Source organism: Lonchura striata, chromosome 2 (assembly GCF_046129695.1).
Source record: "Lonchura striata isolate bLonStr1 chromosome 2, bLonStr1.mat, whole genome shotgun sequence".
NCBI classification, from domain to species: domain Eukaryota; kingdom Metazoa; phylum Chordata; class Aves; order Passeriformes; family Estrildidae; genus Lonchura; species Lonchura striata.
The window spans coordinates 110,387,524-110,414,235 of NC_134604.1; positions in this window are offsets into that span (position 1 = coordinate 110,387,524).

Genomic DNA, 26,712 nt, shown 5'->3' on the forward strand with positions numbered 1-26,712 from the left:
CACATGGAAACCCCAGGAGATTCTGTCAGAAATGACCTTTCTGGACATCAATTAAACTCAGATTCTGTTTCTTTCAACTACACTGAGTTCCTATTTTTGTTAAGTCCTTCTTTTCAAAGCTCAGCTTTGTAGTGTGTCCCCCCAGCCTGGGAGCAGGCAGGGCTCCTCTGCTCTGCCTGCACAAGTCAGTTCTGCTCGAACAGCCCTGGGTCAAAGGTAAGAGCTCAGTAACTCTTCCCATCCCTTTCAGTCACCACAGGTTAACAAGGCCATGCTGACTGCCTCCATCTCCTGCCTTCCACTCCTAAGCCACGGGCTGGGCCCAGCCTTAAAATGTGAGTTATGATTCATAACGCCATTACTAGGAACTCATAACCTCAAGTACACAGCTGCTGTGTGCAAAGGGGAGGTATGGAAAATAAATGTATGTTTTCCAAGAAAGCACAGAAAAAAAGATAATTGGCAAGTCAGTCATGGCACAGTTCAAACAAAGGCCACCCTTCTCTTCTGTGGCTGGCTTTGAATTTGCTGCAGGTAGTGAATTTGTTTTCACACAAAGAAAAAAAAAATGGAAAGCAACCTTCTTCTGTCTAATTAAAGACATATTTTGTGGTCAAAATGGAAGGCTGTTACAACTGCTACATAAATGCATAATGTGAACAATTTCTCTCTTCATTTGCAATTTTTACAGAACAAATTCAGTGGTTCAATGCAGGGTAGGGCTCTTAAGGGTGCCCGAAGTTAGGCTGAGCTGCCTGAATCCATAAATGCGATGCCAAAATTCTTACTTAAATGGGAGTTAAAATGCTAGAAACAGCTTGCACATGGACCTCCAGGTTCCAGGGACTTGGTGCTCTGTGTGACCCAGAACAGTCCCAGACAGCACCAAATCTTTTCACAGCCTATTTGTGCACAAGCCTAATAAGAGCCCACTGCAGTTTCCAAGCCCTGCTGGCAATGATGCCCTGTGGGGGCACTTGCAGCACATGCTGTCCTTGTCAGACTTCCTGCAAAGCCTGAGCAATCTGCTCTAGTGGAAAATGTCCCTGCCCATGGCAGGGGATTGGAACAAGATGATTTTTAAGGTCATTTCCAACTCAAACCATTCCATGATTCTTTAAGAACATGGTCACTATGGCTACTTATTTTCAAAATGAGAAGTGGGAAAAGTGTTGTCACTTCCCAGCCTTTGCTTTATACAATATTTTACAGGTTAGACTGACCAGTATAGGAAATGGAAGAATGTGTTTCAGGTCCTCCTTGCACATTAGCTGTCCCTAGATTGATGCTGCACGTCTCTGAGGTATGGAGTAAACTGAGATGTGTTTATTGTCCCTTCCTGAAATCCTGACAGACCTCTGAGGATGCAGGAGATGAAATGTCATGAAGGAGTCTGGATCTATACCATGACTTGGACATGGACCTGTAAAGCAGAAATATTTATCTCTGCTCCTAAGACCACAATAAATTACTTAAACTACAATTATTTGGGTTCTAATTCTGGGGGCACATTTGAGATGCAGCAAGCTGTGCATGCAACCTCTGCTGATTGAGCTGATTTGGTGAAGATGTCACTTGGGCACAGCTGTGTTGAGCCTCTATGACCTGCCTTGCAATGACTCTGGTTTCCCATGCAGATCCTGAGATACTTCCCTCAGAAGGCTGGAACAACACAGCAGCAATGCCAAGGCTGTGGGTTTGGAGCTCCTGAAGAATGGATATATCTGCTTTGATGCTGGAGACTGCCAGGGCAAAGGACTCTGTGTGCCTGGCCTGTGTTTTTCCTTAGGCTGCTTTTACAGCCATTGCTGGAAACAGAACAATGAGCTCCACAAAGCTTTGTAAGCCCATGAAATGCCATCCTTGTGTGACTGTCCCCACAGGCTGCAGGGAGCACACTTGCCATGGCCTGGGTGAGGTTCAGCCCTGGCTCTCAGGCAGTGAAGTGCCACACTTTGCAGCAGCTAACTTTTAATCATTTATTTGACTGATCTTTGTTCAGTCATGTCTGTAGGGAGAAGCAGCTGAAATAACCTGTAATACACTAGAGAGAGTTGCCAGTCAGTTCCCATTTCAAAAAAAAGGATTTATGGTCTCTTTCTGCTAACAGCTCCATCACCTTACCCACTGTCCTCTTGTGCATTTTATCAAACTACCCTGCTCCAAGTTCTCCACTGCAGTTATAATCACTCACACTTGGATCAGGGTGCATCCAGCTGCAATATGTGTCACTATGTTGCTGTCTCCAGATTCTGGTTAGGTCTTCTCCCTTTTTCTTTTTCTCATCAGAGCTATTGCAACATGAATTTCAGAGAAAATTGCTCAAAATTTTATACTAAACCTGAACCAAACACCAGTCTGAAATTCTTCTTCTCTGATGCATTTTTCCATCAACTGAACTGAACTGAACTGAACTTGAACTGTGGGGTTTTGAGGTCTTCATTGATCCTGAGCCAGACCTGAACAAAGGAAAGAATGAATTTGTGGTTTCTGGCTCAGAAGGATGGACTAGTTAAAATCCAGCATTTTTAGCAGGGTCTCCTTGGCTTGGGGATTTTAGGTGCTGGGATCTGCAGTGCAGTGCAGCACCTCAGCTGATCCATCCCCTCACTCCAGCATTAGACACAAACATTTTAATCTGCCCAGGATCACACTGTACTGCTCCACAGGTGCAGGAGGGGATCTGTTCTGCATGGGGGCTCCAAATGCCTTCATAAATAAAGCTCTGAGGCAGAGCTGGGTCTGCCTCTGCTCTCTGTTGCCCTATTCCTCCTGTTCTAAGTAGAGGTTCCCCCTCTGGAGCACCACATGGCTCAGTGTTTAAATCTGAACATCCCTGATGTGTGTGTGCAAAACTGGTCTCCCAAGATGGTTTCTGCCACACATTTTGGTTTTTTACCCGAGCTCTGGCAATTCTTGCATGCCTACTATACTCTGACTTCTTCCTTCCACATGCCAGATTTAGAGTGATGAAGTGGTGGGGATGTGCTGGGAATGTGAGATAGGACAGAGGCTAAAACTTGACTTTCTCTACTGGTTTACTCCATCACATGATTCCTTCCATTCATAAATGTTGTTTTTCTCAGTTTTGACTGGTTTCTAAACCCTGTTAGCTCTCAAGCAGCTTTAGCTTTATCTCAGCCCATTGTGGCAGGGAGCAGGAAAATGTGATGATGGTTTGTTTCCCTGGAAATGCTCTTTTGCTGTTCTCTTCAGGCATTAATATTATGTGTTACAGCTGTTTAAAAATTCAGTGGTAATTATGCACTCCAGCAGAGATGACTTCATCAGGTTGAGGGTAGAATGTTCCTTTTTTAGTTCATGTCAGGGCAGGGAGAGCTCTCCCACATTACATTTATTCTGGGAATGTAGCTGCAGCCAGGCCAGGGTGGCACCTACACCTGGCCCTCACTCAAGACAGCACTGGCCCTTCATCAGAAGGGATGAGCTGCAGTTCCTTCACAAGCCCAACTGTACTTTTGAATTTATAAATTCAAAATCCAGTTATAAATTCAGCAAGAGGATTACTAAATGGCCACAGCGGTCTTTTCTACCATAATTTCTTCCCGAAATTCACTCATATAAGCCCAGAATTGATGACATTGCAGTATAGATCCACTAACTTATTGCCCCATTATTAACTCCTAACTGCTCTAAAAGAGAGTGGTCCCACTTATTAAGAGAAAAAAAAAGTTTGTATTGCTTTTATCAAAAGCAAAATACCATTAAACATTATCACAGAAAGGCAGTCCTTCCCCTGTAGACAAATTGATGTGGTACAGACAAAATGTAATGCCTGTGAAGGAAGCCAGTTCACTGCCTAATCCTGGGCTTTAGGCAGCTTGCTGTGATTCATGAATTCACTCTTGCCTTCCAAACCTCATTTGTTTCTTTAATTTTCAAAAGTTTTGAAGAACCTTTTCCTGCACCACCTAAAGTTGCAGGGAGGCACTGATTTCCTCCTGTTTCCATTGGTAAGAAATGTTGATTTAGTGCATCCACAAGCACCGTGCTGATGAGGCAGACAATCAGGTTTAGAGCTCTGGAGAAATGCAGGTCTTTAGCACAAAGAGCCTCCTGATGACTGTAAAATCATATTTTGGATAACAAAGCCCTTCCTAGGAAAGCGACACAGCCAGTGCTCCTGCCAGTCAGGGTATGTGCCCCATCTGTGCAAGCTCTGCTCAGTTTGAGCACTCAAGAAGAACACGTTCACTGGCTGTCATATTTTCAACATGTTTTCTCAGTTATTCCATCCAACCCCAGCCAGTGGTGGTGGATATTGGCAGACACCAATCAATTCCTGAATAATACCAGCATTTCCCTTCGCTTGCTGAACTTCATCACCCAGCTTCAGGGTGGCTGTTACACTGCAGCTCTCATCAGTGGATGGAAAAATATCTATGTGCAGCTGCTGGAAATCTGATTTATACTGGCATCTCAGTGAACTTGTAGAACCTATGCACCATTGCAGGGGCACAGGCTCATTTCAAGGTCACCATTCAGTGGTGACAAGCTCTTCTTCAGTACCTCAAAATGGATCTGTGAGGTTGCCTCCAGGCTTTGCAGTGTCCAGTCTCAGCATCCCCAAGCAGAGAGAGTGTTGCAATAGAGACAGCAGGGTCAGGGAGTGGCCAGACAGGCTCAGCTCGTGCCTTAAGTTTCTATTTTAGTAAGTTAATTTTCTTACTGTTCTGCAGGAGGGCCATTATCAAATCAGCTATTTCTTAGAGACAGTCACAACAGTTACTATAACTTTCACATTATTCAGGGAACTTCACTGTGCCTGAAAGTTCCTCAGGGGAGCAGGCACCCCAATACAAGAGTTGCAGAAGGCTTGGACAAACAGATATTCCTGGCTGTTTAAGTATTTTCTGTATGGGAACAGCAGAAAGTCTGTCCTGTTTGCTATAATAATTATAGCTTGTATTTAAAATCTATACATCAGACTTAGACTGCAGAGAGGCAAAACCAGGCTTCTAGTCCAGCAGCCTGAAATGGGGCAAATGATGGAAATTTCAAGTTTGGCAGTAACAGGAAAGTGGCAGAAGCCCACTCTGACCATCCCTGCACCCAAGAGAGCAAGAGACCCCTCTAGAAAGGGGTGACCCTTTCTCCTTTGGCCATCCTGGTCTGTCTGAAGTGTCAGTGAAGGTGTGTGGAGGTTGAACCTGTCTCTGTGCAAGCAGCTGAAGGCAACTGAGGCTTTGGCAGAAGCTCTGTGGTGGTTCAGCCCTCCCTCCCCTTGTGCTCCCACTGTCACTCTCCTTTTTTCCCACTCCATGTGCTGGATTTATGAATATAATTTTGATGATGAAAATAATTATGCAGCTAGATAAAAAAGTATGCAAATCTGACATAAGCAGTGGGGCACTGGGAAAATTGAAGCAGATGAAGGGCAGGCAAGACCCTGCTGGGTCCCTCATCCCTCCTTGTCTTCTCTTTGGTGTGGCAGAGCTGCCAGCTGGGACTCAGCCTGGAGCTGTTCCTCCAGACATCCTGGCTGCCTGCAGAGTGCTGCAGAGCCATGGCCAGCTGTGATTACAGCACCTCCTCTCAACAGCAGGGTTTCTTTATCAGCTGAAGGTTATTAATCTCAGTGGTTTGTTATGCTGGGCTTCACAGATGTATTAAATACAACACAGGCCACGGACAGGAATGTGATGGCTTTTTTAAAATGGAAGGAAAACACAGTTGGACTACATTTTTGGGAAGAAAACAGCCAATTTTCTTCACTCATGTAATGGGTTTTTAGTAATTTCATTACTGTGTTCAAAAGAAAGGAGCCCTTAATTGTTACCTGGGTGTAGAGCTCCAATCAGCCCAGTGCAGTGCTAATGACACCAGCACTTCTGCCTGGGGTTCATTTCAAGCCTGCAGGTGGATCCCTCAATGTCCACAAAGTTTTGAAAATCAACAATCAGCCAACTTAAAAATGCAGAGGGTGTTCATAGTGTTGTGAGGGATAAGAAGGATCTGGAAGTTGATGAAGCCTGTGTTGTTGAGCCTGGATGATGTGTGTGCTCTGCTCTAACAGCAAGACTAAGCAGAGGAAGTGCCAGGCCTGGAGAAGTCATCCTGACAGAGAGTCAGCTCACTTAAAATAGAGAATAAAATCCTGAAACTGTTAAAAATCATCATGGCTGGTCCTTACCTCAGGATGCTGTGCATAAACCTCTTATCTCTGCCTGCAGCTTCAACAAGATGTTATTCATAATGACCTCTGAGAACACAGACATAATAAAAGTCGTGAGACTCTCACTGAAGACAAAGAACAAAATGCACCTATTTATGGAAGGAAAACTTTCACAAGCATGGATGGGAACACTGTGAGCAGAATAAATGTTCAGACTAAATGGTATTAAAACAAATCTTCAGATTGTAAGTGACATTTTAAACATACTTCTCCTGAAAAATTTCAAGCAATGAATAATGGAGCTGAATCAGATGGAGTACAAGGCATCTTGTAGCCAGAGAGTATTTACTGTCTCACTCCTGATCTTTGTTTTTGTTTATCGAAAGCTTCACCTGCAATGAGTGTGACCTCATGTATTGAAGAAATAAGAAAAAAGGAGAAAAAGGCAGCAAATAGCTTATGAGCCATCCAGGGAAAAAAGATTTGTTAACATAAAACTTTCATTAAACAACCATGAATAATGAATTTGCTGGTGTTTACACGGAACAATTTCTTAGTTGCTGTTTTCGTGTTCCCTGCTGGTGAAAATCAACTTCCATTTTTACAAGAAATAAAGAATACCAGTCCAGAAGGAGGTCCTGACACCTGCTCTCTCTCCCCTTCCAGACTGATTTTGAGCCCTGATTAGTGAAGAGAATAAGGCCATGAGCTGGTTTCTGTTCCCATTACCATGACAAAACCTAGAAAACATCCTAAAATACAACCCCAAAGCCCATATGCCTGGCCTCATGGTCTTATACTGAGGCCACAGTCTTGGGCTGTTGGTTCCTTTCTGGTCCCTAAAGTCCTTTTTTTCCCTTATCATACCATGCCATAACTACAACAGGAAGGGTTGGTTAATTTTTGGTGGCTGTGAGGGGCAGGAATCACAGGCACAAACACAGCCTGTTACTGCTGATGGTTCCCTCTCTTTTGGGGGCTCAGATGAGAGAGACTGGTTTGAGGGAAGGGAGCTGCATCCCTGAGACTTAGAACCTCCTGAGGAAGATGCTGTGGCTGTAGAGAAAATGGAAATTTGCCTCTTTCCCCACAGAGATCAGATTCACAGATGAAAAGCATCTTGCCCAACAAATATACTTAATAAAAAGACCTGCTCCCTACTCATCCAGGAACCCAGTGATTGTAAAGGACTTGCCAAAATATCCACTGTCCCAAATGTGGAGACCATCCAGGAAGGCTGAGCCCCTGGAAAAGGCAGGAGTGAGGGAGGGATCCCTGTAGGTGCTGCTTCCTCTTGCTTTGATCCAAGAAACTCTTCATTCTGGGGAGGAGATCCTCCCCAGAGCAGGTCTGGATTCTACTTTGGAAGAGTTTGCTTTTCTTTGTGACTGTAGAGCCTGTGTGGCATCTCATTGTCACTCCAGGTCACCCTAGGTCACATTGTCACACCAGGTCACCTAGAAGCACCCAGGTAGCCTCTCTTCAGGGAAAGCATTATTGACACTCTCACAGTAACTCCTTGCTGAGTATTTCTTCACTTTATTTGTCTTCATGGAATTTAGTTAAATTTTCCTTCCACTTAAAGCATAATAAGTACTCAGAGTGATGATATTCTGACTCTCTGGATCAGTTATTGTTACCAGTCCTCCAATTTCCAGGCTTTGATGGCACCTCAGCACTCCATCAGAAGAAACTCTGACCTGTTCCTTTCACTGCAGGATGACCCAAATATGCTCTGTAAGTCCAGATATTATGAAGATCAGTTTTGAGTTGCAGTCAATTAAAATTCAATTCTTTTTTCACTTCATTACCATACACTGGCAAATTCAGAGACCTGTTGAGCTGCTGTTGCTGAGAAGACCACAGTGATGGTATCTTTAAGCAACTTTGATGGTAAACTGAAGATAACAATACATTTGCTTCAAGATTCAATCAAATTTCTTGTTAAAAGGTCCTTTGGGCTATACCAGACTTATTGGAGAAAAGTTTGAGTTCCTTTTGAGTCCTGTGGGAGGGTGAGGCTCTTTCAGTTGATTGAGTTAATTTAGTTAATCTGTAAGCTTAATTTCAGCAAGGCTGCATTTCAGGAACATCAAAACCCCATGAAAAAAAGCAATTTCCTCTGTGTTTCACATATTAAATCACAGCATTCCAGAATAGTAAGAGTCACTGCATAGGATAACAGCAAATTTTGAATATTTGTTAGAAGGTTGGGGATTTTCATTAACAAACACATAGACATAGCAAGTATCCTTCAGAAACTATTTGTTTTAGAGAAGGGGGACAAACAACAGACTGACTTGTCTGACTATATTCAGTCTGCAACGTTAATGCTGGAGTCAGCACCAAAGGGACATTTCCTTACAAATCACTACAAAGGAAGATTACAAGACAAATCTTGACTTTGTCGTGATCATAAGATTGTGTATTTGGCCTAACTAGTGCTGATGTGTTTTAATCTTAATGTGTCAGCACTTGGTGAGAAGGATAATGTAAACACACAGCCTGAAGGCTGGAGCTAGAGAAGTATGGAAGAAGTTTATCACTGGGTGATGGGCTCCCAGGAGCAGGAAACTACTGCCAGGTCAGATGCCAGGATCATCATGGAGTGAGGGGGAGAATCTGTCCCTGAGCCGTGGGGTGCACTGGTGCTGCGAGACAATAAATAATTAAACAAGTCTAGAGCCAGAAAGAGAAAAGGATAATGATTCCATAACCAGCAGCACAAACTTTAGCAAGTGAGGTGAAAAACCCAGTTAAGGCAGTCCAAGGAAAAATAATAGGGAAGGTTGTGAGAAGTAATTTGATAAATGTGTGAAACTTCACAGCAACAAAAACTTCCAAAACATCAGAAGTAAGATATGTACAACACTTGGGGAGATCCAGAGGTGAACAAGCTATAAAAGCATCACACAGGGAAGACAAAGTCATTGCAAGAAAGCTGAATGGGTGTTGGAGAAGGTGAATCCCAACATAAACAGGTACAGCAAAGCTGGTACCACATCTGCTACAGGAGGGCACAAAGTAGCAGCAGCTGCTTCTGGAGGGAAGCAAATACTTTATTCCTCCTGCAGCAGATTGAGGTAGAACTTTGAATGTCTTGTCCCTGTGTTCTCCACAAAGAGGTAAAGGAGAAACCTGAGACTGTTGTTCTTTATGGGGTACCTATCCAGAAAATACCTGTCTTAGCTGGAAAGAACAGTGGACTGGCATGTGGAACAAATCAATAAATAAAAATAAATAATTTCAAAGAAATGTAAAAGGGTTAAAGACTTTCATTTATTCTGAGAATTAACATAGCTTAGGCTCTAGATATTGGAAATATTTTTTTCCTTATTTTTTTTTTTTTAAACCAGAACTACAAGAGAAATGTTGGAAATAAAGGGCATTATGCTTGGCTTTTGCATTGAACAAACTCACACTTCTCCTGCCAAGCAAACTCACAAAAACTTACCTAAAGTGTAGCTTTACTAGACATAGGGAAAAAGGTGATTTATTGAGGAATAGTCAACACAGATTGTGTAAGGCCAGTCACGACCTACAAATCTACGAGTACTCTGCAAAGGTATAAGGAAGTATATGAAAAAAGGTGATTCATTTGATACAGTGTATGAGGGTTTCCAGGAATCTTTCAGCAAGTTTCATCTACAAAGGTTCTTACAGAAATGAAGTGTCATTTGTAGCTCTTGTCATTTTGAAGTTGCATTTGGCCTCATATGGATTAATAACTGGTTAGAGGATTGGAAATAATAAAGAAATAAGGACTGAGTTTTACATAGTAAGGAAATATTAACTATGCTGGGATGTCACCATTTTCTCAGAAGGAAGTTTGAAAAGGGGGCTAGGTGGCAAAGTTTGTTGATAATGCAAAAATACTTAATATAGCCAAATGTAGATCTGACTGTGAATGACTGCAGAAAGTCTTGGTATACACTGAGCAGAATTCAGCACTGATATGTGCAGTATAGTGAAGCTGAGGGGAAAAAAGAAATTCAGCCATGCATATACTGTTCTTGGCTCTGAATTAGCTGTCACCAGTCAAGAAGCAAACCTTGGAGTTCCTCTGTAAGCTCACTGCTCAGCAGCAGTCGAAAGGGCAAGCAGGCTGTAAGGAATTATTAGGGAGAAGAATTGAGAGTCAGACTGAAAACACTTTTAACCATCTGTACAAGTGTCTGGTGCAGATATAATCTGGAGACTGCACATAGGGCTAGTCCTTTCCTCATCTCATAAAAAGCAGAGTTGAAAGAGGCATGAGAAAATTTGATCAGAGGACAGCCTGCACAGGAGGAAAGACCAAACAGACCAGGACTGGCTTCAGAAAGAGGAAAAGGGAAAGGAATATGCTAAAGCATGAAGGATGCTTTATTGAAGGATGAAGTTATTACAGGGTTAGAGAAAGGGCATGAGGAAGGACTGTTCTCTGGTGCTGATCGCACAGAAATGAATGGGACTTCAATGCTGAGGCATCAAGCAGCAATTTTAAAACAAACTGGAGAAGGTAATTTTTTCACAGAGTCTATAACTGAAGAAGGCATTTGTTGCTGAGAGAAGCTGCAGAGACAAAAATGCAAATGGATTCTGGAAGGAATTAGCTAAATTAAGGCAGGTCCATGGGTGCTCATTAAACAGGTCAGTCTCTGTATGACCTTCAGCTCAGGTACTCTCCGAGGCACTGACTGCCAGAGAGATGCTTGGTTCAATATCAGCCTGAGCTTATTATGACCTCCCCTGTGTGTCTCTGTCTGGGTACTTTGGGAAACAGGTCTTGGGGCTGGTTGGGCTTGGGCTGACCAGGCTGGTCATTATTATATTCTTATGTTAACAAACTAAGCAATTAATACACTCCTTTGGGGGCAGCTTCTGTCCCAATAAGCACAAATATGTCCTTGATTCAGCAAGTCATGTGTGCTGTTCCTGGGCATTTCCAACATGTGAACCCTGTGGAGGCAAGGGTGACCATGTTCTATGTGTGTTTGATGTCATATATGCCACTACAGGCTGTCTGGGGTCAAAGGAAAGATGTTTAAAGTACAACAATATAAATGGAAAACTTGCTCCCTGCAGTCAGAACTTCTGTGTATGCTAAATGAGAGGCAAGGATACAGAAATATGGATGGATTATAGTGGATACAGACACACCAGCTGCTTTTACATTTTTCTGTTTTAAAATATATCAGCAGAATAAGACAGTTTCTGAAAATTTACAGCTTCCCAACAAGCATCTATTATCAGTTTAACATAAAATCAGTTCTTACACAATATGTCAAACTGCTCCATGGCGTTTACTTATGTTATGTTAATATGTTCCAGAAGAAGGAAGCAAGGTATAACAGCAGGTCCTCCCTGGCAGTTGTTCCTCAGGCAAAATTCTAGAGATATTACATGGTGGAGGAAATCCCTGAGTAGATGAGCTACATGATAAATCATTGAGAGTGTGAGGAATTACTTGTAGCATTTAGCAATAAAGCACAGCACTGTCAGCGTCGTGTAAGACAGAATCTGATTTCAATAGCAGCAATTTAATGTGCAAGAATATCACTCTGTGTTTGTGTGTGTGCTTCGAGGGGGGAAAGAAGGGGATGTGATAAACAGCATTCACACCTGCCAAGAGCAGCTGCTGCTTCTTCTTCTGGAAAAATTAATGCAGAGTGAAGCACATCTCTGTACAATAGCACAGGGGTAAGCAGGTATAGGTAAAGTAAGTATTGGAATAAGAGAATGCTGAGATGGGCCCAGGATGTTTCTTTGCCAGACCTTCAAAAGTGTGGAGTTTTTGGCCAGCTTCCTTAATACCCCTGTGTTTTCTCTGAAAAGAGGAGCTGCCCTGAGGACATCAGAGACAAGGTTTGGCTGAGGAGCAGTCTTGGCAGACAAAGTTTGGCAGAGGAGTATTTGGATCCTTTTATGAAATTTTCTCTTTTTTTTTTTTTTTTTCCTTTTTGGTGTACATTCTCCTTGTCTTAAACTAATGACATAAGGGTTTTCACCACTCCCAGAGAAAGCAAAACTTCATTTCAGGTTGGACAAAAAATGCCAAACCCCTTAAAAATTAAATCATTTCAAAGAAATAAAACTCTTTGAGAATGTGTATTAATTTTGAGTGATCCCTACTCAGCCAGCACATCCTTCAAATCACTGTGGCATAGGTTAGGTAAACCTCAAAGGTAATAGAAGTGTTTCACTGGCCTTCACGTAGATCTAGTGACCTGCTCAAATTTCACAGGATCACAGAATCATTAGGGTTGGAAAAGACCTCCAAGATCATCCAGTCCAGCCTTTGACTGACCATCCCTTGTCAACCAAACCATGGCACTGTCTGACCCAACTATCTCAAGATTTACTTCCTTAGGCTGACATTGCAAACAGGGATAAAAAAAAAAGACTCCACAGCAGCTACAGGGATTTTCCATGATGGTCACTGCCCCATGGAAGCATGGGTTGGCATTTTGATTACTTCAATAACTGTATCTAAGACATGTATGTTTGTTGTTTAAACCACCAAAAACTAATTCTGAATAAAAACCAAAATGGCCTTACAGGCTTAGTTTGCATCAGCATCATCACCACTAGAACCAGCAACAGGACACGACTCAATAGATCATTAACACTGAGGAAGAATAACACCTTCCATCCAGGACTTCAGACACTGCATCAATTAGCAGGCAAACTCTGCAATTTACAGTAATTCCAAGCAATTCAGTTTACCAGTAATGACTTGTTATTCAAATTAAAAACACAGAACCCCTGCCTTATTAAAGCAAAACTGTAAAGTTCAGCAGACAAAGCCAAACAGACCACAACATCAAAGGCCTTTTGAAGATTAACACATTGACTAAACTACCAGAGATTCATTTAGAAGCAAAAGACACAGATGTTCTTTGCATCTCTTTAATATTAAATTTATCAGAATCTGTTCCTCATTTACAATGCTATTATCTTAAGTCTGTATATAGTTTTATTGATAGGATCAATATTTTTTTCCAGGATAAAATTTTGGGGGTCATGGCCTAGATGCATTTAGAGGAAATCTTCTGAATCTCAACTGACTCATTTGGAACATGTCCTGCAAGTGAGAGTTATGTTTGCTGAGGCATAGATAGAAAAACTAGCGAGAACTGTTGCAGCTGTGTTATATAAAAGGAAGAGACAATTTAATGAAAAATTTCATACTTTGCAGAAATTTGATTGCCTATTTTCTCTGTGTAGATATCTTATTAGAGCAGCTACAGCTGCTGCACTGAAGGTATTTTCACTGATGATGATCAGGATGGGAGTGCCCAAGTAGTGTGTGGAATTTAACATTTTATTCTGTTGCAGAATGACAGCAAACATTTACAAATCTCTCAGCTGTTATTTTCCTTCTATTAGACAGGAGTGAGAATTTTCTCCTTATGGCTGCTCTTTTTTGGCCAAGGGACAGAAAGTGTTTGTTGATGCTAGAACCTTAAGAGGTTGGGTGTAATGGCAAAGAAATAATTAATTAAGCGTGTCTGTCTCACCTGCTGGTTTTACTGAATGCAGAATAAACTGACTCCCTTAGCACCAAGTAGTAGACTGTCCCATACCCTTCTCCCCTCTTTATCTCCCTTCTTTACTAGCATAAAGAAAAATATTAGATCCTTTTAAAATTACAATGTAAGCCTACAACCTGGTTTTTCAAAGATCTCTTTGTTTATAAGTAGCATTGGAGGTAAATAGGTAATAAATTCTACATCACAGGATTTCTTAGCTTCATACCTATGAGATTTACTTTGCTACACAGAGGCCAAAATAATTCCAGGACTGCTGTCAAGTAGTTTATGTTCTGCAATTTGGAGTTTATTAGTGTTAACAGGGTAATGTTATATACTATTTGTGGTGTACAAGTCCTGCAGGCCAAACATTCTTGAGCTACAGTGATTCAATAGCCAAAATAATTTTAAAATCCTGTCTACATATTCTTGATGGAATTTTGTTTAATTTTCACAAAACTAGAATTTTTTTAAAATAAGATATTTTAGGGGTATTTAAAGTATAGGGTCCTCTTTTCCTTCAAGTCTGTGAATAGTTCTTCAGTTTGAGTCAATCTTAAATATCTCTGTATTTTAAATTGTTCTTAAATACCCACAGAGTGAGCCCTGCTGCTCCTGAGACCATTGGGTGAATATCCCAGCTGAAAGAAGATACTGGTAGCCTGTCTGCAGATGAGTTATTAGAAATTTTTCTAAGCAAAGATTATTTCTCTCTCTACTCAGGACAATCTAGTGATGCATCATCTAAAGATGACTTTCCTCTAGAGCCATAGCTTGGGACACATCCACTGACATTCCACTTTCTGGCTTTGTAAACACCTGAAACTTCCTTTTTTTCACACTGGATCCCATCTAACACCACTCACAGTCTCAACAGCCACAATAAAAGTGGCTCCACAGGCCACCTCAGCCTGGCCTAGAAATATGGCAAGGGGTCTTACACCAAACTCCCCAGAACTGCAGCCTGTCCAGCCAAGCAGGAGCTTGAACTATCACCTTCAATAAAACAAATTGATGACAAACACTGGCTTAAGCATGTCCAGGATGGCAGCAAATATTGCATTATTAATCTTTCTTGTCCTGAGTTCCCATCAGATGTCACGGTACCACTCCAGATGATGCTTGCAGAAGGAGATGAAGTGGCACAGAAGCAGGTGGAGAAATGTTTCTCCCAAAATTGTGGTAGGTAAACTTGTAAGTAATTTTTTTCCCCTGCCCATAACTCACAGTTAAAATCACTAGACTTTAAAACTCCATTCCTGCTGGGTCCAGAGATGGCTTTATTACCACATAAAATTCTGGCAAACAGAAGAGCCACAGTTTAAGCAATGGGCTACAGAGTCCAACTTCCAGCATGTTATTTTTTATGAAAAGAAGCTGATTGTATTGTAAGTAATTTAAAACAATCTTCTTAAGAGAAAGTCCCAGCTTCTGTGATTGGGATTACACTGCAGCATCTTTGGAATTGCAGCTGTTATCCCAGAGCATTACTGGAAAGGCATTGTCAGCAACAGGGTCAAAGAGCTGTTTTAAAGCTGTTTTGCTGGTAAGATCTGAGCACAGCTCTCTCTTTTAGCAAGCAGATGTATGGTGGTATGGAGAACCATGTGACAAGCAAGTGAGAGGAAAACAAACAAAACCAAATCATTTCTGCCTCCTGAATGCGTTTCCACTTGGAAATTCAGGGTGCTTAGCAAAATAACTAGAGGAAAACAAACAACAACAACAACAACAAAAAAACCAAATCAAAACAACACAAAACAAAAAAAAAATCAAACACAAAACAAACAAAAACCCCAAAATGAAACAAACAAACAAACAGCAGATCAACAGCAGGCCATTATATCAGATAGGAGCAGAACCTGTTCTGTTCCCAGCTCCATGACTTCCGTGGTTTTGAAGTGATACACAGAGTTTATACTGTTCCCTGTACTTGGGTGAATTTCAGCCTCAATAAATTCCAAATCTGGGTGAATTTCAGCCATAAGAGATCATTTATAATGAGCATCTTATTGGGTCAATCCTATCTTTTCTGCGTGTTCATGGGCAAGATAAAGCCTGAAGGGACTCCTGGTGGATTTGGATACTGGGATTTGCTGAAGAATCAAAAAGATAAGAGCTCTTACCTTATTATTTAACACACTCAGTCACTCCCCTCCCTGCAGTGCCTTCATTATATCTCAATTTCCCTCTCCATCTGGGTTCTCCCAAAATCATGTTCTTTCATGCTTTGCTGCTGATCACAGTGAATGACCAAAGTCCCTGAATGTCCCACTTCTTTTGTCTTCACTCTGCTCTGGTCCCCAAGAACTCCTTCTGCTCCTAGGATCTTTAGCAAAGATATTTTTTCATTCCAAGTCCCACTTTTCTCTCCCTTCTTCTTTTGGGGAGCCCTTAGTTTCACTTTCCTTCTATCCATAGCCCCAAGTCATGTTTTTCCTAAATGGTCTGTGCAGGAGCACAATACATGATCAACCTCCTAACTGGTGCTTCTGTCTTTATTGAATGAAGGATTCATGATACGGAAGGTTTTTTTAATTCCAGAAACTATCAAAATTCAGAACCAGCCTGTAGATCAAATAAAGTAAAATTTCACTTAACTCCAGTGGCTCTGAATCTGAAACCAGCAGCTGAAACCAACTTCCAGAGAAAAGTGAATCTCCTTAAAGCCATAGAAATTTTGACTGCCAGCTAGTGTTAGACATTTTAGTTACTGAGAGGTTAATGATATCTTGCAAGTTCCAGCGTTTCTGCTTCCTAACAAATGAACTAAATTAGTAAAAGTTATCCCTTCCCTGTTTCTATCCTAAAGAAGTCATGTATCCTGCTTCCAATTAAATTAACCATTAACTCCTTTTGATGAAGCTGTACATGATCAGCACCCAAATGAGCTTCAATCTATACAAAGGTTTAAGACCACAAGCGGAAGTGTTTAGAGATTTTGAAGATAGAGCAGTGAGCTTCAGACTCAGACTGGGGACAAGTACAAGCCTACATGGTTAAGAAGCAAGCTAAGTTGGATTTTGATGCACAGTTCTCCTTTGGAGCTTTCTGAGCTCATCCTGTAGATCCCATCCTTGCTGAGACTGAACTGAAAATGCTTCTGTCTAAACCTGCTTATCTCAAAGATAGATCATCTGGATATGTATCCTGTGACTCAAGAAAAGAGCACACTGTCTTGAAAAAAAAAAAATTAGATTGTGTTTCCCAGCATAGCTGAAGGTTCAGAGCAGACAGCAGATTTGGCATGTTCATGGCTGGACTCACACAAGTTCAGATGAATCCTCACAAGCATTGCCACACAGACAATCTGTGACAGAGCTATGTTCACAAAGCTCAATCCATGGTGTCCATAGATGGTGCATAAAAGGAGCTCAGTTTTCTTTTGGTAAAGGCAAACACAGAAAAAAAAAAAATTATAAAATGGAAAAGGAAATTATTTCTGGGTGTCCAGATAAGCATTTCCTGAGATTGGTCCCTCCAGTACAGCAAATTAACATAACAATGAGGATGATATTGTCCCCACTGTGTCTTCCTCCCAGTCAGCCATAAAAATGTAGTAATACTCTGTGTTTTTCACACCTCAGAGTTTCTATTGTTTTCTCCCCTTTTGGTGTTCTCACTGTTGATTGCAGAGTGCTTTAATCAGGTACAAGTGTTGTGGGCTGATGGGCAGCCAAGCCTCGTGCAGGTAGTATTACTGAGTAATACTTATCAGCTCCATGCAATCAGCTAAAATTAATTTTATTCTCTTTTAAAAGGCTACAAAATGTGAGGCAGGAAAAGGGAAGGGGCAGTTCTCTTGCTGTTGGAGTTTTTAGGTGCATGGCCAAGAGAAAAGCCACACAAGAACAACAGCATGGGAAGAGGCCAAGGCTGTCCCAGCAGCTGAGAGGGAAGGGCAGCCTGCAGGGATGCACATGGGAGGCCCTCAGCAGGACACAAGGCACTTTAGGCAGTGTAATAACATCTTGCTGGAGGAAGGAGCATTGCTGGCAGTACAGCAGCCCTGCAAAGTGCTAAGTGGAACCTTTCACCGGATTTTCTCTTCCTTCCTCAGGTGCCTGTTGCATGCCAGTGGGAAGGAAATACCTCCTGGCTGGTGCTTGTGTTGGCAGGACCCTAAGGCCTGTTTCCTCCTGTAGGGGTCTGTGAGAACCCCGGGCTCGGTCTGGGGTCTCGTGTGGTGGTAAAATCTCTCCTCCAACCTGTGCTTCCAAAAAAAACTCTGCAACCTCTTGTTGTTCGGTTTCAAGGTGGTTTATTGCGAGTTATCTAAAAGATTTTCTTCTCTGGCTACTGCGGTTTGGTCAGCGGCCCAGACAGAGGCACACACACACCCTGACATCCTCTCTGTCTGCTGTCTTATTCTTCTCTCCCCCTGCCCAGGGCTGCTGCTAGCTTTTATATGATATATTACTTATTACATGTTTGTAGTTTTTCCCCAATACCTACTACCTATATTACAGAGTGCTTTTCTACTCTAAACCAATCTAACATTGGTGCCAACATCACCAAGAACATGGAGGTAAGGAAGAAGAAGGAGGAAGAACAGGATCAGCCCACTTTCCTCCATCTTAGAACTTCTGACCCCCATGTACAAAGTAAAACCCCCCCTGTACAAGTATTAAAACCCCCCTGTACAATACTAAAAAAATTTCCCCTCTGTTTTGTAACTACTTCTACTATACTATCTAACCTTTTGTGACTGCTTGTTCCACCTCCAAAGTTGGTAACTCATTCCATGGCTCAAACTCAAAATCACAGCTGTTTCCAGCTGCCTGGCAGGGTCTAAAATGCTTCTGACCAAGGCCTGGAACCTCTAAAAATGTCTGAGAGACCTTTTGAGTTCCAACAGGAATCCCCCCAAGATACTGTGCCAAGGGACATTTCTCTGTCACTCATCCCTGGCAGGTGCTGCTGACCCTGGGAAGGTGAGCTGGGAGCTACTGAGGGCAGCATGGCATGGGACAGGCACAGCCCAAAGGTCTGGAAGGTTGGCAGAACATTGCTCTTGGTGAGTCCCTGGCAGCTCTGGGATGTACAAAATCCCAGGACAGCCACTGTGTATATGGAAAAAGTGTCAGAGAACGGCTGTGGCTGCATGCAGTGCTCTGCTGTCCCTCCATTCAGAGCGGAGGAGAGGCAGTACAGACTGGGGATTAACACAGCATTAGGGCAGGATGCTCAAGCAGAAATATAGGCCAAAACACTATCAAATATTCTGTATTAAAGAGCTTATAACACATTTCCTGACATATTGATGTAAGCAAAGGTTAATCTTTCCTGGGGTCACTTGCAAGCACTTTCAGAGTTATACTATGCTGATTTTTCAGGCTGCTTTAAGAATACAGGGCTGAGATTGGGAAACTGGAAGTCAGCTGACCACTTTGCCTCCAGCTACCTCAGGAATAAAGATTTTTGTCTCTTATCTTTTACCTCCTGATTGTTTTTATGCTTGGAGGGTCTGCAGAGAGCTCTGCCTGAAGTGTGTGGGCCCCTCTGAGCAGCCTGCGCAGCGTGGTACCATGGGAGGTGCAGGTGGGACAGGAGGAAATCTGGCACTTTTCTCCCAGCACCCTGCACAGCAGGCCAGGTTTGAAGCCCCTGTGCTCAACCAAGCAGGACAGGTTCCCACACTCTGCAGTGTTTCATTCTGATGAATCGGCGTTTCTCACTGGGACTTGGCTCCACCAGAAGATTTCCGGCCAGATTTAATCAGGGAGGCTTGAAAGCCATCCAAAACACAGGCCAGGAAAGGATAACTACAAAAATATAGCAGCTTTTTCACATTTTCTGAATTGTTTGGTAATTACATTTGTTGGAGATATAATTCATGCACGATTGTTTAGAGTTGTCCCTGCAACATTTATCAGCTCACACACAATTATCTTTCTTTCCTTACAGATTCAGGCTGTAATCAGTTCTATAAACCCTCTGAGATATTTGTTTGAAGACAATGTATTTTGTAGGGAATAGAGATGGTAAAAGTGTTTTCAAAACTGCAGCCAAAGAGAAAGTCAGTAATCACACAAATGGAAAATACAGATTTTTCTAACCTAGTGAAAACAGATTAATTCAGAGTTAATTCTTTCCTCTTTCTGCTTTTTCTTCTTACTCCTTATTTTTTATTTGTCTTACTAAACTGCACAAAACTCTGGTGCATTGCCATGGCTCAACCTTTTTCTAAGGATAAGAAGTTATATTAGTATTACATCAGTACAGTTCAAGTGCTTCGACCTTTTTAATTTTAGTGCAGCTGCACCAGTAAATGCTTTATACTAGTCTGGGAAATGAATAAGGGAGATAGCTGTGACAAACTGTTATGCTGAGATGGCCATGCCACCACACTCAGGATTTATTTGTGTGAGCCTGTTGGTAGGAAACATTTCCTACCTGGCACAGTTACAGTGGTTAAAACCAAGCAAACATTGTCTGTGCATCAGGCCATAAGGATGAAATGTTGTCAAAAGTCTCTGTCTGCTTTGTGCTCCTATAGCAATATATGGTATCTATAAATCTGGTTTAGCAGCCTAATTAATCAGAGCTACAGCAATTTGCATCACTGGGGCTGCTCAGCCAGAGCACGAAGTAAATTCACACCCTGGAGCTGGCTGCTGCCCCTTCTTGTGCTGTCTCTATCCTCGTGTGACTCCACTGACAGCCCAGCTTTATCCTCAGCTCACTGTGCCAGGAGAGGAGCTGCTGCATTTCTTTGCTCCTCAGGCAAACTCCAGCATTTTTCCTCCCTTCCTCCAGAGGGTTGTGAGCATGGTCATGTCCAGAAATTTTCCCTGGACTGATTCAAGCCATCAGTGGAAGCTGGGGCTTGGTTCTGTCCCTCTGGTCCCACTCCATTGTCTTCATGCCCCACCACCATTCCCTTGTCTGCTCTTCTCCCTCTCCCAGGCAGCTTCTGCCTTCAGACACCACTGGGGAAGCCTGGCTGAAGTTGGCTGGAGGGCTTGGCTTTGTTTTGACAGAGCTTTTGTCCCTCCCTGGCTCATCCTGGGCTGCTGAGTGTGCTACCAGCCTTCCTCCTTAAAGACTCTGGTTGTGTTTCATGGTGCCCAAGCCCTCTGAGAGGCTGTTCTTGATAAGAAATTCACCCCAACCTCTCGTTGTGGGTGATCTTGTGACTCAGGGTCATCTGTGGGATGGGGTGAGTGAGGACAGAGCCACAGCTGTCCTGTTTGGCAGTGCTGCAGGAGAGCTTTCTGTGCTTGTCCCCATGCTGCCAGCCCCTCTGGGGGACAGGAGTATTTAAGATTAACACAGCAGTAATTTTAATCTATTTTTTTTCAGAAATAAACCAATACAGAGGATTTATTTGTCTGCTGGTCTCTAAGAAAAAGGGACAGAAGAATGGCTGTCCAGGCAGCAATGCCAACAAATGGGTGTTAGCTGGAAGAGAAGTATTTGGATGCCTTGGACTGAGAAACCCCAAGCATCAAGGATGTGACTATTGAGGGTTTGAAGTTTACTTCTTGCTAATGTTGGTACCATCTGTAAAATGCAGCTCTGGATCCTGAGCATGCATAACAAGCTTGGTTGCTCAGACCTCCTTTTGTCTAGAGCCAGCCAGCATAGTTAAAGATACGACTTTTGTCTCTGTAAGAGTAAATAAAATTATAGTTATCTTCAAATCAGTTCTTAAAATCAGTATTTATACAGTGCCATCAGTGGAGAGCTTTCCTGGAGAACAGTTCTGATGCTTTCTCCAGGGAGACAACAGTCTGGTGGTATAAAACATAGATTTTTAATTAGTGTTGTTTGGCTTCAGTGCATTATTTGCATCAGAGCTACAAAGCTGAGTGGAGATTTGTAGACTTGAACTGGACTAAAACTAGAAAAATGAGACAAGAGAACATGTGTTGCAGGGTTAATGAGAATGAAAGTGGTTGCAGTAATGTAGTCAGAAAGTCACAGTCAGTGTATTATCACAGCAAGCAGCACTGGTCTTCCTATTTTTAGGTTCAGTCCTTTGTGAGGGACGATTAGCTTTTTGCAAAGGGTGTTTCAAGAGAGAATGAGCAGAGGAGTAATGAAAGCAGGTCCAGGCATTAGGCACTGAAGACAAAAGCAATAGCCAGAAAAGTGGATGAAGGCAGAAGCCACTGGAAAGGTTTGGAAAAAAACAAATCCAGTCTTGCAAAAAGAAACCAAACATTTGCTTACAATGAATATATGCTTTGGATATGTTTTTGGACATAAAGTAATAACCAACAGCTATTTCATAAGAAGAGACTCCAGGAAGATTCCAGTCTGAGAGCTACAACACAACTGTTGTTACTAATATTTTTATTTCCAAGATCTTCATCAAATGCTTAGAATATCCTCATTAATATTCCTTTTTTTCCCAAGTAAATAGTTAAATCAAAGGGTCCCTGGGAAAGGTAGACATTTCTGATATTCTTGGGGAAATATCTGAATTTTATGGTGAAATTAGAAATTTCCATGTGTAAATTCTGGGTTTTGTGAAAAGGGTATTTTCTGGAGGAAATATTTCAATAGGAAAATTTTGGTTATTTCTAATGGCTTGAAAAGCGTTTTGGCTTTTACAGAGAGAAACAAGAAATGTCTCCAGAGGTCTGGATACCATTGAAGGTAGCCCTGGACTGAGTTAACCTGCCATGTCCTCTCCAAATGTATTCATTTTCCCTTGAAATATATTTACCTCTGACTCAAGCAGGGGGTAGTCCTGGCATTCCTGTAACTGAACTAAGAATCAGCTCAATTATTTTTAAGTCACACATGCCACCTTGTAATAAGAAGACTCATGTAACAATTCCTTGTAAAATGTGCACCTTTCAGCATGAACCACATCTGCCCACCTAATTCACATTTCTGTTCATCTGTACATTAACAAACATGCTAAGTGTGCCCAAAACAGGTAAGTCATTACTGGCTCTTGACTGAAACAGGCATTTTCTTTCCTCTGGAATAATGCAGGAGACAGCCCTGGGAACCATTCTTAGAACAAGCTTCCTCAAGAGAAAGGATGGATCTAGAAGTGCTGTACAGGTTTTCTTTGAGGAAACTTTTCCATGACATGGTAGCATTTAACAGCACTGGTATCCTTTTCCATCAGGAAAATCATGGATCAGTGAAAAAATGAAAGATAGTAACACAGTCTGAAATTAATTTAAATCCTGCCATGAGTAGAATTTTAACATGCACGAAGTGCAACATCAGCAACTCCTCTAACTCACAGTGGGATGTCCTTATCCTGGTTAAGTATCACTGTGTTGGTACTGTATGTGGAGGTACTCAAACAATAAAAAGTAGCAACCTACAACTTATCTGAGTGTATTAGCCCTACAGCACAGGAGGAATATGCAAAGGAAGAGTGATTCCTCGCCTATAATGAAAGCAGCACAATCTGGGTGCTGTGGGGGTACTGGGTTTAAGTACAAGCAGCTTGGTTACACTGCAGCTGTCTCGACAAAATGAGGTCATCATCCACAGTCCAATGTACAGGAAATACAAGAGTGCCTGAGGCATCCAACCCTCCCTCCCATGCCCCAAAACGCTGATATCTAATTCAACCTCATAACTACATACAGTTAGGCTAATCTGATTTGTTTCCTGCTCTCCTCCTGCCCTCTTGGTAGTCAAAATTCTCTGTCAAACAGTTTGTTCCCATCGTACTCCTGATGCACGGGATAGGGAATATGTGGCACTGAGAAATCCTCACAGCTTCTTCCTATGCAAGGGAAGCTCTGGATCATCTGGGAATCTGGTTTTGCATTAGCTGTACTTTGATACATCAGTACAAAGGAGATGCACCACAAAGAATAAAGGTTTATTTTTGCATCTTCCCAAACAACATCCTTAAGAAACCTCTGTCTATATTACAAGAAAAAGAAAAGAATCCAGCACATATATACTGTCTATATTACAAGAAAAAGAAAAGAATCCAGCACATATATACATCGCTACCACCTGCTTTTCATTTCATAAAGTATGAATAGGGCTGAGCTTCCCATGGTCTAAAGCTAAATTGTCAGCACAAATCTGGTAGGAGATTTTAAAACACCTTTGGTGGTGTAGGAAGCAAAAGAACACCACTTGATTTTAAGATCAAAGGCTGAGTTTACAGGGTTGACAAAAAATATTCTCTCCTCATTTATAATCAGCACAAATAAGTAATGCAAATCTCAGAGAGCTGTGATGGGGCCACACACTGATATTCTCCCCAGTGCTTCTCTGTATAGAGCCTCCACAGTTTTTTCCTCCACTTCAGACAAGGACCACAAATACCAGGTGTCCTTTGGGGAGGATGGGAAGCTCACTGGTCTGAGGCAAAAGCATGTTATGTAATGTATGTGGCAAAATTAATTTTGCTGGGAGATAAGGGAAATACCATAAATAGCCGACAGCCTGAGAGAGGGAGCGAGTGAGCACTCCTGAGCCTCTCAAAGCTCTGGCTGGCTGTGCCTTTCATCAGCAGAGTCACTGAGGGATATCTGCCATTCCAGAACAGATAACCTTTGCTCCATCCAAATGCTATTATTTTAGCAGTTATGTCTTTAAGTGGCAGATTAGTTAACCCTCATTTTCTCATGTACTCAGACGTAGCTCGAGGTAGTGCTCCATGGGTGAAGCAGAACACAGAGTGCCCCTTCAGCAGACCCCTGCAGTCCCCAGAGATGGTTCAAACATGAGAGGTACTATTCCTAGGTACTTTTTTCACTCTCCTTCTCAGCTGACTATAAGATTTCTCAAAGACCTTCTCTCTGATGCCACCACTACATCACATGCTGCTCAGGGCTGTCAACCTACACCTCCATCGTGCCCCACACACAGACAGCAAAGTTCTGGTGGCCCCAGGGATAGTGGGTGCTGCTGGCAGGTCTTGTTGCCCACAGAGGTGGTTGAGTAGCACTGCTGGGCACCCCAGGAGCCTGGAGGCTGTCAGCCCACCCTCCAGCCCATCCATGTTGCAGAGTATTTCTAGGAAATTATGCAGTCAAAAACCAGCAAGGGACACATTTTGGTTGTCATCTGTTGGTTTGTTGTGGTTTGGTGCAACATCTCAGGGTGTATGGCCTTCTATGGCCTCTTGTCCCATTGTTGGGCACCACGGAGCAGACTGTGGTCCATCCTCTGATCCCTCCCTGCAGGCACTGACAGACAGGATGAGGTCTCTTCTCAAGATGAACAACCCCAGCTCCCTCAGCCTTTCCTCACTGAGAAGCCTCAGTTCCTTCATCATCTTTGCCATTCTCTGCTGAACCTGCTCCAGGAGCTCCACCTCTCTCCTGTACTTATGAGTCCCAAATTGGACACAGCACTCCAGGTGATCCTCACCAGGGCTGAGCAGAGTGGCAGCATCACCTCCCTGATCTGCTGGCAGTGCTCTTCCTAATGCATCCCAGGATCCCATTGACCCTTTGGCACAGGGACACGGTGCTGGCTCAGGGACAGCTCCTTGTCCACCAGGACCCCCAGGTCCTTCTCCCCGGAGCTGCTTCCCAGCAGGTCAGTCCCAGCCTGTTCTGGTGCCTGGGGTTGTTCTTCCCCAGTGCAGGACCCTGCATTTGCCCTTGCTGGATTTCAGGAGGTTCTCTGCCCATCTCTCCATCCTGTCGAGGTCCTTCCCAAGGGCTGCAGGGCTCTCTGGGGTATTGCTCCCTCCTCCCAGGCTTGTGTCACCAGAGAACTCACTGAGGAGGCATCTGCCCGCAGCCAGGTCATTGATGAATAAGTAAAACAGTCCTGGGCCACATATTGAACCATGGGGACCACCACTGGTGACAGGCCTCCAACTGGACCATGTGCCACTGAGTAGCAACCTCTGGGATCTGCCATTCAGCCATTCTCACTCCACCTCACTGTCCACTCACCCTGTCCTCACTTCTTGAGTTTGGGAATGCGGATGCTGTGAGAGACAGTGTCAGAGCCTTGCTGAAGTCGAGGCAGACAGCACCCCCTGCTCTCCCATCACCCACCCAGGTAGCTGTTTCATCATAGAAATAAGTCAGGCTGGTCCAACATGACTTACCTCTAGTGAATCCATGCTGACCTCTCCGATCACCTTCTTGCCTTCCATATGGAGAGACATCTTCCCCCTTCATTCCCTTTGACCTGTGTATCAAAAGCTTTCTTCTTTTTTATCTACTCTCTTTTTTCTTTTCACCCATCACTGGCAGTTTTCCTTGGACAGGGGGAATAAATTATGTGTCATCTTTTGACGGAGATGTGTCAACTGAAGCTGGTGTGGTGTGACTCAGACTTGTTTCACTTGCAATGTGTACTTCAAGTTTGAAGCAAGCCAGGCCTCCAGAAGTGAGAGGCATGCACATGAACTCACTCCTCCATCCTCCTCTTCTCTTTTTCCTGGTGGCAGAGCTGTGTGCCTGTGGTCAGTCCTGGCTGTGCACATCCCAAGGGCACGGGGATGTAACAATTCCCCTGAACCCAGGCTGTGTGCTTTCCACACCTCCTCTCAGAAGTAACTGAGCAAGCCCAGAAATCGGGGTGGTGGAATGTGGGGCAGAGCAGTTAAAAGAGGGAGGAAGAGTTTGCCCCATGATTTCTGTTGTGATTTCCTAAACAATATTGACTAAAGAGTGTTTCATGGCACTGAACACATGGTCTCAGCCTTTTGCATGAGTCCCTTGGCACATCTATGCATCTTTAACTAGTGGGGAAGGCAGAAATGTGATTAAAATGCAAAACCAGGGACATCCCGTTGCCCACAGTAACAAGTTAAATGCTGCAGAATTCGTCCCTGTTACACAGAGCAATTCTTTCTTGATACAAATCTTCCCCAAAAGGCCTTGAGGTCAAAATTTACCTGAGAGGAAAGAAGAAAAAGGAGAATGCCCAGAAAACATTCATTAATGCAGAGCAGTGTTCTAAACAATAAATATTTCAAAAACAGACAAAGGTCAAAAACTGAAATAAACTCTGATCAAGGTCACCATTTACTTCAACATAAATATCCTCTGAACAGAGTCTGATCTTTTTTTTTCACTTGAGCAAAGCTTAATAGAAAGAATTCCATGCAAATATCATTTAGAAAAAGGAAAAACAGCAGGAAAGCCCCTCAGTTCA